This window comes from Chionomys nivalis, chromosome X (assembly GCF_950005125.1).
Source record: "Chionomys nivalis chromosome X, mChiNiv1.1, whole genome shotgun sequence".
Lineage (NCBI taxonomy): Eukaryota > Metazoa > Chordata > Mammalia > Rodentia > Cricetidae > Chionomys > Chionomys nivalis.
In genome coordinates this window covers 351232-364339 of record NC_080112.1, presented here as the reverse complement: position 1 = coordinate 364339, position 13108 = coordinate 351232, and the positions used below count along the sequence as shown (strand labels likewise).

The following is a 13108-nucleotide window of genomic DNA, read 5'->3' as shown; positions in this document are numbered from 1 at the left end:
CTTTCCCAGGCTTTCTGTGGACTCAGTGGTCCACATGTTGGGCAGCCATTCTGTTGCAGGAGCTGTGGGCTGTGTTCCTGCCACCCAGCTCCCAGCTGCCTGGCTAGCTTATGCCCTGAAATAACAACACACAAACTGTATTCATTTAAACACTGCCTGGCCCATTTCTATTAATGTGTGTAGCACCGAGGTGCGCTTACCGGGAAGATTCTAGCCTACTTCCATCCTGGGTCGGAGCTTCATCGCATCTGCCTCAGAGAGCAGAGCTAAGGCGTATGAGCTCACTTCCTCTTCCACCCAGCATTCTGTTCTGTTTACTCCACCCACCTAAAGGCTGGCCAATCAAATGGGTCAAGACAGTTTCTTTATTAGTCAATGACCTTCATCCATCAAAGGGAGCCATTTTAGGGTTGGCAAGAGTTTTGACTCTAGAGGGGTTCCCAGGGGTCCAGAGAGATGTCCACAGCTAGGTCCTTGAGCAGCTGAGGAGAGAGAGCCAGAAATGGCCCTATCCTATAGCCATACTGATGAATATCTTGCATATCACCATAGAACCTTCATCTGGCGAATGATGCAGATAGAGACAGAGACACACATTGGAGCACTGGACTAAACTCCCAAGGTCCAAATGAGGAACAGAAGGAGGGAAAACATGAGCAAAGAAGTCAAGACCATGAGGGGGGGCACCCATCCACTGAGACGGTGGGGCTTATCTATTGGGAGCTCACCAAGGCCAGCTGGACTGGGACTGAAAAAGCATGGGATAAAACCGGACTCTCTGCATATGGTGGACAATGAGGTCTGCTGAGAAGACAAGGACAATGGCACTGGGTTTTGATCCTACTGCATGTACTGGCTTTGTGGGAGCCTAGCCTGTTTGGATGCTCACCTTCCTAGACCTGGATGGAGCGGGGAGGACCTTGGACTTCCCACAGGACAGGGAAACCTGACTACTCTTCGGACTGGAGAGGGAGAGGGAGGAAAGTGGGGAGTGGGAGGAGGGGGAGGGAAAAGGGAGGTGGGGAGGAGGCAGAAATTTTTAATATAAAAATTTAAAAAAAAAGAATTTTTATGGATATTGCACTGAATCTATTGATTGCTTTTGTACTATGTTTATTTTTTCTGTTAATCCCACTGATCCATGAGCATGGGAGATCTTTCAATATTCTGATATCTTCTTCAATTTTTTTTTTCTTCAATGACTTGAAGTTTATGTCCTCCAAGTCTTTCACTTGCTTGGTTAGATTTACTCCAAGATATTTTATATTATTTGAAGCTATTGTAAAAGATGTTGTTTCCCTAATTTCCTTTTTAGTCTATTTGTCATTCATATATAAGAGGGCTACTGAATTTGGTGAGTTAATTTTACATCTAGACAATTTGCTGAAAATATTTGTCAGTTGTAGGAATTCACTGGTGAAACTTTTAGAGTCAGTTATGTATACTCTCATATCACATAAAAATATACTTTGACTTCTTACTTTTCAATTTGTATAACCTTGATATCCTTCAGTTTTCTTATTGCTCTAGCTAAGACTTTCAGTATTATATTGAATAGTTAGGGTGAGGGTTGTCAGCATTGTCTTGTTCCTGCAAAATCTCTTTTTAAAAATTGCCCTGTGAGAGTCTGACTGCCTAGATAATGAGACTCTAGGATATGGGAGAGGGTGGTATTTTTCTGAAAAAAAGTGAGAAAATGAGTTATATTGTCACTTATTCATCTCTTAGGTAGTACCAACATAAAGCCCATCTAACCAAGATGGTGGTGGTGGGAATCCCTTCTAAATGGTAACATCACAAACATTAGACAGTCATGACCAAATGAAGGGAATCAGCTAGGACAGGTGCCCCAATAATTTTATCCTATGTGTTTTGAGAGCTTATTAAAGCAGTTTTTAATGTAAAATGAAAAACAGTTAAAAATGCCCCAGAAGAATGATCTAGCCTCTTTCGTTTTCTCTTCAGACTGCTGATAGTATGCTTATGATGTGGAGGAAAGCTATTCTTGTCCTGGGAGAAACAGAACATGGCCAGAAAATGGTAAGACTTCCCATGAGATGTGATAGCAAAGTGGGACATATAAAACTGGAAGAAAGTGAGAAAGGGATGGTTAAGATCACATCATGGCATAAATGGCATGACTTGTATTATCACCTCCAAGAAAATAGTTTGCAATCTTGGTATCATTATAGAAGGGATACAAATTTGCATACCAGTTCTAACCTTTGCAAAGCATAAAAGACAGTGAGTTATTGCCATGCCCTATCATTGTCAAATACTTGAAATAATTTCCTACCATTTCTTGTGATTAATGGCAGAGACTAAGGTACCCCAGATGGAAAGTTATAGGGACAACCAGGGGGCTTATAGGAAACTCATTACTTACTGGTCCAAGAACAAGGAAACCAGTACTCCATATTTGATACTATTTCTCTTAATCCTTGAAATAAATTCTAGGGATAAATATCCTATTTAGGAAATATATTACATGTCTTTGTGAGTGAATTTGAACTTCAAATTTGAGTAACTAGTCTTGAACACTGAGGCAAAATGAGAGAGACCCTGTTAGCCTTCTAGCCTTCAGGAAATTTATGCAAGACTAGATAGTCATGCGCAAATTACATGGATCCTGCTGGGAGCCAATTCGAGTGGCCGCCATTACAAGATGGCGCTTGGCCCCAGCCTCGCTTGCTGGACAGCTCCATATTAGGCAATGCAGTGGAACCGTGCCTCTCGCATGTGCAGTGACGATGATGTGCTTAGGGCCAATCCCGTGGCCAGGAGCATCGGCAGGCGCGCATCGGCCAATCCAGGCACGACTCGTTCCCTTACCCCCTATATAAGCAGCCGCCGCTTGGCGCTCAGAGCCCCTCGCTTCCGCTCTCCCTTCAACCAAGAGGCTCCAATAAAGCGTGATTTGGGAAGAATCCTCGTCTGGTGGTCGTCTTTTCCTGCTGGTCAGGGAGTTCGCCGCAAAATAAGTAAAGGGTGATGACCTTATATTCTGTCCACAGTGCCTTTAATAATCTAGTATGGCCTGTGAATAAGCCAGGTAGATCTGCAGAACTAGTTTGTTTTTACTTATGAAGAAAAGCAAGAGATGTTACATAATGATAACTTTTAGTTTTTTTCTACTGGTGATGCCATGCTAAGTGGTAATGATTCTTCTCTCGTATATTCTTAACTTTTTGTTTGTGAAACATTTCGAATATACTGAAAATTAAGAATATGTCTTGGTTTTATATTTTCATTTAATGTGTACATACATGCATTATATTATTTTCATGCTTAAAACTCTGAGTTGATTGTTTTAGTGTTTCATAGCCTTTGAAAGTTTTCATGAAACATTATATTTTAAGGTTTTCCTATATTGGTGCATGTTGATCTAGTTCATTCACTTAATTTATTCTGGGTATTCTATTAAGTAAATGAACCAGAGCTTATTTATCCATTTCTTTAAAAAGTAACACTTAAGTATACTTCAAATTTTATCTATACAAATGCTTTGCAATGAATATCCTCCACCAATTAAAGTCCCTATTTCTCTTCATTTTCACCAATACCAAGACAATTTTACTTCTACTTTCATTTAATCTATATATTTATGATTTAGTGTATATGTGTGATCTAGGTACCACAAATTGGTTAAACATACACTATTTTCCCATACCTGACCCTAATTTAATCTTCTTTATGGCTGAATATATATATATTCATATACACATAAATTTTATGTGTATACATATTTTTATTGCATGTATGTCTGTGTACCACTTGTGTGACTGGTGCCTGTGGAGGTCAGAAGATGGTGTCAGATCCCTTGGAACTGGATTTATAGGTGATTATGAGCCATCATGTAGGTACATAAAATCTAACTGGGATCTTCTGAAAGATCAGTCAGTCCTGATACACACACACACACACACACACACACACACACTCACCTAAGTGTGAATGCACATGCCTGAAATCCTGTCTTAGCACTTAAGAGATAGATGTAAGAAGGTAAGAAGTTTGATCAGAAGTTCAAGGTCATCTTAGGCATCATAGAAAATTTAAGAGCAGCCTGGCATAGATGTTACAAATCTATATAATAGTTAACTATGTTTTGTGTGTATATTCAGCAACCTGGGGCTCAGTTTGTTACAGAACCAGTTAAGGTTACTACAGTGCACCCTGAACTACAATTCTTTCACATTTTCATATGCCAGTTTTCTATTTACATTTTATTTTTTGTGCTCTTCTTTAAGCATTTGAACTCACTTCTTAATTAATATTCATCCATAGTTCAGTCCATAGCCAGAATGTTTTTCTTTAGTAAAAGTTTTGTTGTTTTTTGTTGCCTTTCGAGGATCCAAGGTTGTCATGGGTGAGGTTTAGAATAAAAATAATAACTATAAAATACTTTACATACCTTACAAACAAAAGGAGAGTAAAGTAAAATCTTTAAATGGTCAAGAGAAGTTGATAAGGGGTTGAAATTTTCATACATAGTGAAAGAGATAAGATTTTCTCAAGCAAATGACATTGAGGGACATTGTCACTAGTAGACTTAACAGAATAAATGTTATATTATGTTCATTAGATAAAAGTAGAGTGTTAAATATCAGAAACATGAACTAAAATAAAAAGAAAAGCAACAGAGAAGAATAAATGAACGTAATTTTTGAAAACTTGACTTTTTAAATTTTCTAAAAATAATTATTTTAAAGTTACAATAATAAGAATGTATTAGGTGATGATAGCATATGGAAAAGTGAAATCACTAAAAGAAATATCTTAGGGAATGGATGGAATTAAAAATACTTAGTATTTCCACTAATCATCTGAAACAATTTGGTGGGAAATATGGGCAAATGAACAGGAACTACAGAGACAAGTGTAACCAACAAAATACAAGAGATAGAAGAAAGAATCTCAGATGCTGAAGATACTATAGATACTATAGAGGAAATAAACCCATTGATCAAAGTAAACAGCAAATCCAACAAATTCTTAACACAAAACATCCAGGAAATCTGGGACACCATGAAAAGACCAAACCTAAGAATAATAGAAGTAGAAGAAGAAGAATTACAGCTCAAAGGCCCAGAAAATATATTCAACAAAATTATAGAAGAAAACTTTCACAACCTAAAGAAAGATATTCCTATGAAGGTACAAGAAGCATACAGAACATCGAATAAACTGGATCAAAAAAAAAAAAAAAACCCATCACCTCGCCATATAATAATCAAAACACAAAACATACAGAATAAAGAAAGAATATTAAAAGCTGCAAAGGAAAAAGGTCAAGGGAAACCTATCAGAATTACACCTGACTACTCTATGGAAACCATGAAAGCCAGAAGGTCTTGGATAGATGTGCTGTAGACACTAAGAGACCATGGATGCAAGCCCAGACTACTATACCCATCAAAGCTTTCTTTCACCATCAATGGAGAAAACAAGATATTCCAGGATAAAAACAAATTTAAACAATACGTAGCCACAAACCCAGCCTTACAGAAAGTACTAGAAGGAAAACCACAACCCAAGGAAGCCAACAACACCCATAATAACACAGATATCTAACAACCCTCCACCAGCACAACTCAAAGAAGGGAAATACACAAACTCTACCACCAAAAAAATAACCGGAGTTAACAACCACTGGTCATTAATATCACTTAATATCAATGGACTCAATTCACCGATTAGAAGGCACAGATTAAGAGAATGGATAACAATCATCAGACCAGAATTTGGGTAGCTGGGTTCTTCATACCAGCTTCCCAGTGAAATTTGTCCCAATAAAATGTAAAAACATTAGATTTTCTTGGTATGATTATGATTTAGAAAAGATTGGGAACCATTTTGAAGATTGCAGTCTGAGCTGACCTAAACTGTGATTGGTGAATTGCCCAAACCAAGGTCAAACTCATCACTAGCAATTAATACAGGTTTCTTTCTAAATTACTGCATCTATAACAGAGAGTAAAACATGAATACTGTGGAATTTATGCAAAATGAAAGACAGATACCTAATTACCATCAGAGAGGTGTCATTGAGCACCTGGAGGAGGCAGATGCGGAGACCCACAGCCAAACATTAGGCAGAGTTAGGGAATCCTGTGGAGGAGGAGAAAGAAGTGTAGGAGCCAGAGGGGTCAAGGACACCACAAGAAAACTCACAGAATCACCTAACCTGGATTCATAGGGGCTCACAAAGACTGAACTGACAACCAGGGACCCTGCGTGGAACTGACCTAGGCACTATGCATATATGCAACAGTTGTATAGCTTAGTATTGTTATGGGACTCCTAACAACAGGAACAGGGGCTCTCTCCATCTCTTTTACTGGATTTTGGGACCCTATTCCTCACACTAGGTTGCCTTGCTCAGCCTAAATACATGCGGAGGTGTTTAGTCTTATTGAAACTTGACAAAACATGTTTTACTGATCTTCATAGGAGATGTGCCCTTTCCTAGATAGAGACTGGAGAGGAGGGGGTTAGGATTGGGAAGCAGGAGTGGGGGAAAGGGATTGGAAAGGAGGATGGGGAGGGATGCTGCTGTTGGGATGTAAAATAAATGGATGAAAAAACAAAAGATAGATAATGTAAAAATTGACTCAAAAAAAAAAAAGACAGCAAAGAAGAGAAATTGGTAGGCCACATTTGTAAAGGTTTAGTATGGGAAGGGGCACTGCCCTTTGTGAACTGATAGTGGAGCTGACCTGAGGTAAAATGGGATGCATTGTTTCCTGCATTAGTGCCCAAGTCCAGAGAATCAGTTTTTCCAAATCTAGTGCCTCCTGTAAAAAAAAAAAAAGAATAGAGATACACTTTTACCAGAGAAAAGATTAAGTACAAAAGCTAGTTAGGAACTTCCTGGTTTAGGCAGATAGGAATGAGGTGCTTTATGAGGAGAATTGCAAAACCTGAGACAGTGTAACGACAGTGAAGAATCCAGAGCCAGTAGTCAGGGAGGTTGGAAGGGCACCAGAGAAACTTTGGCTGATTTCACACTTTGGCATCCTGTCTAACAAACTTTGGCCAGAGATCTTTCCCACTGCAATGTCCCCTTTAGAGAAAACTGGGAAGAATTTCACAGAAACAATACCATTAGCTTTTCAAATATACTTCATATTTGTTGTAAAAGAAGAAAACTATGTTATATACATGTAGTAGTTGAAATACATATGCTAATTGTCATGTGCTTTTCTCATGATGTGAGGTCCTTTAAATTAGAACCTATCTTGAGATTTTGTATTAGCATTCTGGCAGCAAATCACAGCATTGATATTAGACAAGTAGAGAGGTAGTCAGGTAGATAAATAAGACATTATATATCCATAATGTCTATTTTTGAAATGTCTGAAATTGTTGAAAATTGTTAGGGCTTAAAATGACACCCTTAAGAAGATGGAGAACAGTTTTGTACCAGCTCTTGGCAGGCCCTTTCTGCTTCCTCAATAAGCAAAAACACCAACGCTTAAGGTATGTCCACCACCACAGCCCCCCCCCCTGACATTGGGAGAAACAATAACCTTCTGTAAAGAAAAAAAATAGCTCCTTGTCTCAGAGATCAGAATGACTCAGGAAGAGAGTGATTAACAGAAAAACATTATCAGGATAAAAGATGACTGCTTAAATCATGAGCTCAAAACACTCAAAGAAAATTGGTAATTTATTCCAAACTATTTCCCATTTTTCAACCTGTAAATGCTCTTGTCTCATCTGGCTTTATATCTCTAAGACCTTGACCAACTCTAAATTAAAATATCACATTCTAACAGATTGTCTCAGCACTTTCTAAGACCTAAGAATGGGGCTTACAAGGGACTAATTTGAATAGGTAGATGAAGGTAAAACAGCACATAGCATCTAGTGTTCTACATAAAAGGAAAAGGTTGCTATGAGCTCACAGTTAAGGACAATGAAAAATAATAGACAATTGCTGCATCTGTTTTTATGAAATGTTCTACTCTTGGGTTTACCTTGTATGAATTTGGCCAAATATCATTGCCAACAATCTTATTGTTTTATTGCTGTAGTAAAACATGATGACCAAAAGCAGTTTGGGAAGGAAAGCTTTTATTTTATCTTACAGCTTGTAGTCCCTCCCTCATCCATGGAAATCAGGTCTGGAATTTAAGGCAGGAATCTGGAGGCGGGAACTGATGCAAAAGTTGAGGAATAATGTTGACTGGCTTGCTCTCTATGGCTTGCACAGCCTTCTTTTTTATGGCACCCAAGATCATCATTCCAGAGCTGGAACTGACCACAGTGAGTTGGGTCGTCTGTCACTAATAATAAGTCAAGAAAATGTACGATAGACTTTCTCAGAGGCCAGTGTTGTGGGGGCATTTCCTCATTTGAGTTTCTCTCTTCCAAATTGACTCAAGCTTTTGTCAAGTTGACATAAAGCAAGCCAGCACAATTGACCCCTAGTAGAGACACAAATACATCACTATTAAACCATAACCCTTCTTTTCATATTGTCCTAAGTATGTCATACTAATTTCAATGATCACAATATAAAACATATTCCAAACTTTAAAAGTCCCTCAGTCTTTAAAACTCAAACACTTGAAATGTTTTGTCTCTTTAAAATATCCAAAGTAAAAAAAGATCCAAAGTGTCTCTAAAATATCTAAAGTCTCTAAAATATCCAGTCTCTAAAATTCCAAAGTCTCTTTATGAGTTCAAAGTCTCAGTCAAGCGGTGGTGGCACACACCTTTAATCCCAGCACTCGGGATGTAGAGGCAGGCAGATCTCTGTGAGTTGGAGGCCAGCCTGGTCTACAAGAGCTAGTTCCAGGACAGGCTCAAAAGCACCACAGAGAAATCTTGTCTCAAAAAAGAAAACAAAACAAAACCAAAAGTTCAAGTCTCTTAGCTGTGGGTCCCTGTAAGATCAAAAAACAAAACAAAACAAAACCAAGTTCAACACTTTCTTACTCTTAGAGGGAATAATCAGGGCATAGTAACAATCAAATCAAATAAAAACCAAAGTCCACAAAGTCTAGCAGTGTAAGGTTCAGTATCAGGCTTCTGGGATTCATAATCTTCTAGTTCCAAAGGGTTTGCTACAGCACACACAGGTTGTCTTTCAGGCTCAGGCTTTCTCCACTCCACAGCTGTTGCTGTCCTTAGCAGTCATCCCATGATACTTGCATCTCCAAAATGCTGAGATCTTTGAAGCAGCTGGGTTTCATTTTCACAAATAACCTTTCCTGGGTTTTCTTCAGGGTTTCTATCCCTGACACATGGTGCCAAGCCTCAATTTCTTTCCATGACCCCTTCAATTCTGGGCCTTCTACTGAAACTGAAGCTACACCTTCACTGTAGTAAGAGCTGCGGGCTGTGTTCCTGCCACCCCAGCTCCTGGTCACCTGGCTAGCTTATGCCCCGAAATAACAACACACAAGCTGTATTCTTTTAAACACTGCTTGGCCCATTATATCTAGCCTCTTCTCGGCTAACTCTCGCACCTGGACTAGCCCATTTCTAATAATGTGTGTAGCACCCGAAGGTACACTTACAGGGAAGATTCTAGCCTACCTCCATCCTGGGTGCATTGCATCTGCCTCTGAGAGGAGCTGCCTTGCATCTGAGCTCACTTCCTCTTCCTCCCAGCATTCTGTTCTTTTACTCTACCCACCTATGTTCTAACCTATGAGGGCCAAGCAGTTTCTTTATTTTTTAACCAATGACCTTCCTCCATCATTTCCCCTTTTTCTGTTTAAACAAAAAAACAAAGGAAGTCTTTAACATAGCAAAATTACATATAACAAAACAGTTATCAAGTAAAAATTACAGTATTTACATCTATTTTATCTTTATCATAACTAAGGAAAACTATAACTATCTATTCTTCAACTCCATCAAAGACTCCAGAAAGATACAATATTACCTAAGCAAACAAGAAATAAGCAACTTCCAAACTCTAGAAATGACAGCGACATCTCGCTGCCTTTACAGTCACCCAAAGTTTCTCTGTACCATTGGGGCATCTATCTTCGGCCTCTAGGCCCATGGCATCCAGCAGACATTTCCATGAAGCAGGAAATTTCAAAGGCAGTTCAGTCACTATCTGCTGTGTCCTGCAGAATGTCTCACAGACTCTTTCATGAATCAGGAACCCCGAAAGATCATCTCACCTTTAGGCAAGTTTAGTAGTCCTCTCTCTGTGGGTTCTCTGTGTCCAGTTTATACAATAGTCCAGGCAAGAGCAGTTTCTTGCCCAAATGGCTATCAAACTCCATAAGGATCCTCTTCCATGCCCATCTTCCTCTTGAAGTAGATTGGTGCTGCCAGGAGCAGACGTGTCTCATTGTCATGAAAAACCCTAAGTTATTAAAACATTTAAAATGCCATATTCTATAATCTTTGAAAGATATGAAGAATGCCTATCTAAAATATATCTATCTACATCTAGAAAATCTTAACTAACATGACTACATACTTGACTATTATGATTATCTATTAACAATCTATATACATTACATTTTTAAGTGAACTACACAATCACAATACCTTAATCGAGATCAGAAATACATATACATATAACAAATTGACCTTAAAATCCATACCAATGCAAATTATTCATATATGTATCAAATCCCCCTTTAAATGTAAAAGAACATTTATAAACAATATTTGGGATTATGGGCACAGTTATTTCTCTCCAAACTGCTTCCTGCTGTATAGGGGCGCTGTTAATTAGGTCTTTGATGCTATAACCTGTGTGCTAGGTTCATCTCAGTCGGCAGTTGAGTGAAGTAATTTTCTGAAGGTGTTCACAGCAACCTTTTGGGAGGGTGTGGTCCATCATACCATATTGTGATAGAAACAATCCACAGGGTTTCATCCTCTGTGAAAACAAAAGAAGAAACTCCTTTCCAAAGCATCATATCCTTAGATCCAAATTCTGAATTCAAGGTATTTTCAAAATATCTATGTTGGATTAGTTCAGTAGCATTTATAAACAAATATCTTTTAGCAGATGTTGCTCTTTCCTCAGCATTCAAACAATTCAAACAGAGCATAATAGCATATAGTATCAAGATTCTCATTGTATTTTCCATCTTTGTGTGGCTTTATTTTAACTCTATTTCATTTATTTTTACATTTGTTTATTTATTTATTTATTTATTTATTTATTTATTGAGACAAGTTCCCTGTATATCTTTGTCCTGGAATTACTCTGTAGACCAGGCTGTCCTTGAACTCTCAGAGATCCTTCCGTCTCTGCCTCCCAGGCATTGGGATTAAAGGTGTATGTTACCACACCTTGAAATCACAGAGTTCAACTCTGAGGTCAATCTACCTCTGCATCCCAAGTGTTGGGATTAAAGGTGTGTACTACCACACCCAACTACTTTCTTTCTTCCTTTTTTTACTTTTAAGAACTTTAACTTTTAGCCTACATATATTTTTAACACACTGTAAATCATCTAAATGTTTTCTTCAACTTTGAATCTTTCTTTTACTGAATATCTCTCTTTTTGTGACCACATGAGTCTTTAATTTACTGAGCAATATGGGTAGGATTAAAGCTGTGGCTTTGATGGCTGGATTCAGCCCATTCCTTAGCTTTCCAGCCTCATGGTGGGAGGACCACCTGTAGCCATGTTTATTGCCATAAGTCTATGGCGTTTCAAGGTCCCTGCCAGCAAGCAAACTGCAACAGACAACATTCAAGTCCTCTCTCTGTAGTCGGCCCTCCTGCCTCAAACAGTCAGAGTTTGCCCTGGCCAGAAGGCCCAGAAAGCCAGCATTTTAAATAAAACAGCACAACATTTTTTCTGATATGGCTGAGAACAAGCATGCAGTCAGCTTTTATCAATACCATTTAAATGTTTCGTGGCAGGACCTCTTAATGAGCTGCAGGGGTTTGCAGCTAAAGCTGAGTTAGGAAGCCTCTCTTAGATGAGAGCGCTTGCTTGCCTCTAGCAAGCAGAGCAGACCCAAGAAATTGCTGCTACCACGTCGGGCGCCATTCTGTAGTAGGAGCTGCAGGCTGTGTTCCTGCCGCCCCAGCTCCTGGTCATCTGGCTAGCTTATGCCCCAAAATAACAACACACAAACTGTATTCTTTTAAACACTGCTTGGCCCATTATTGCTAGCCTCTTCTCGGCTAACTCTTGCACCTGGTCTATCCCATTTCTAATAATGTGTGTAGCACCCGAAGGTGCGCTTACCGGGAAGATTCTAGCCTACGTCCATCCTGGGTCGGAGCTTCAACGCATCTGCCTCTGAGAGGAGCTGCCCTGCATCTGCGCTCACTTCCTCTTCCTCCCAGCATTCTGTTCTGTTTACTCCACCCACCTATGTTCTAACCTATGAGGGCCAAGCAGTTTCTTTATTTTTTAACCAATGACCTTCCTCCATTACCTTCACCAATGGGCTCTCCTGGTCTTTCTTTGATATCTGCAGCCCTGCCACACAGGACCAAGCCTCAGCTTCTTTCCATGACCCCTTCATGCCATTTTGGAGACTATTACAAACTACCAAGTTCGGGTGCCAGCTCAAGGTATAGCCTTGGCATTCTCTAAGATGACAGCCTCTGTGTGCTGATCCTAAGGAAACACTTCCCAGAAGATTTGGCCTTAAAATGCTTTGTTTTCTTAATCATAGCTGATTCTTCAGCCCTGGCTGGCTAGTATCAATTGTCCCAGTGAACTAGCAGTTTCACTTTAGTGATTCTTATTTCAAAATATTGATGGTCCCAGTAGAGACTTTAAGAGCCTTTCAAACTTTACTCTGAAACTTCACAAGCCAGGCCTCCATTGTCTACAATACTCTCAACATTCTTAGGTCTTCTAAACTTGCACAGAACAGTCCACTGAGCTCTGACCACTCAACAGCTTTTCTCGCACAAATTTTAAAGTCTTCCCACAATTCTCTCCAAAACATGGTCAAGTTGGTCACAGCAATACACCATGAACTGATACAAATTTTTGTCTTAGTTAGGGCTTTTATTTCTGTGAATAAATACCATGACCAAAAGAAAACTGGAGAGAAAAGGATTTTTTATCTTGTAACTTATAACTTGGTGTTTGTTATCCAGGAAAGTCAGGGCAGGAACTCAAGGAAGAAAGCTGGAAGTAAAACTGGA

At 39.1% G+C, this 13108-nt stretch overlaps 1 protein-coding gene across 3 annotated transcripts in view; it reads right to left on the bottom strand.

The window, feature by feature from the left end:
* Positions 1–13108, bottom strand: part of Tmlhe (trimethyllysine hydroxylase, epsilon) — a 206093-nt gene that overhangs the window by 141332 nt on the left and 51653 nt on the right. For 2 of the 3 annotated variants that reach the window (XM_057760307.1, XM_057760309.1), the window contains exon 4: positions 6720–6797. The exons of the other annotated variant lie outside the window; for it this stretch is intronic. The gene's annotated coding sequence lies outside the window, so the exon portion shown is untranslated. The remainder of the gene's footprint in view (positions 1–6719; positions 6798–13108) is intronic. 3 annotated transcript variants of the gene reach the window in all.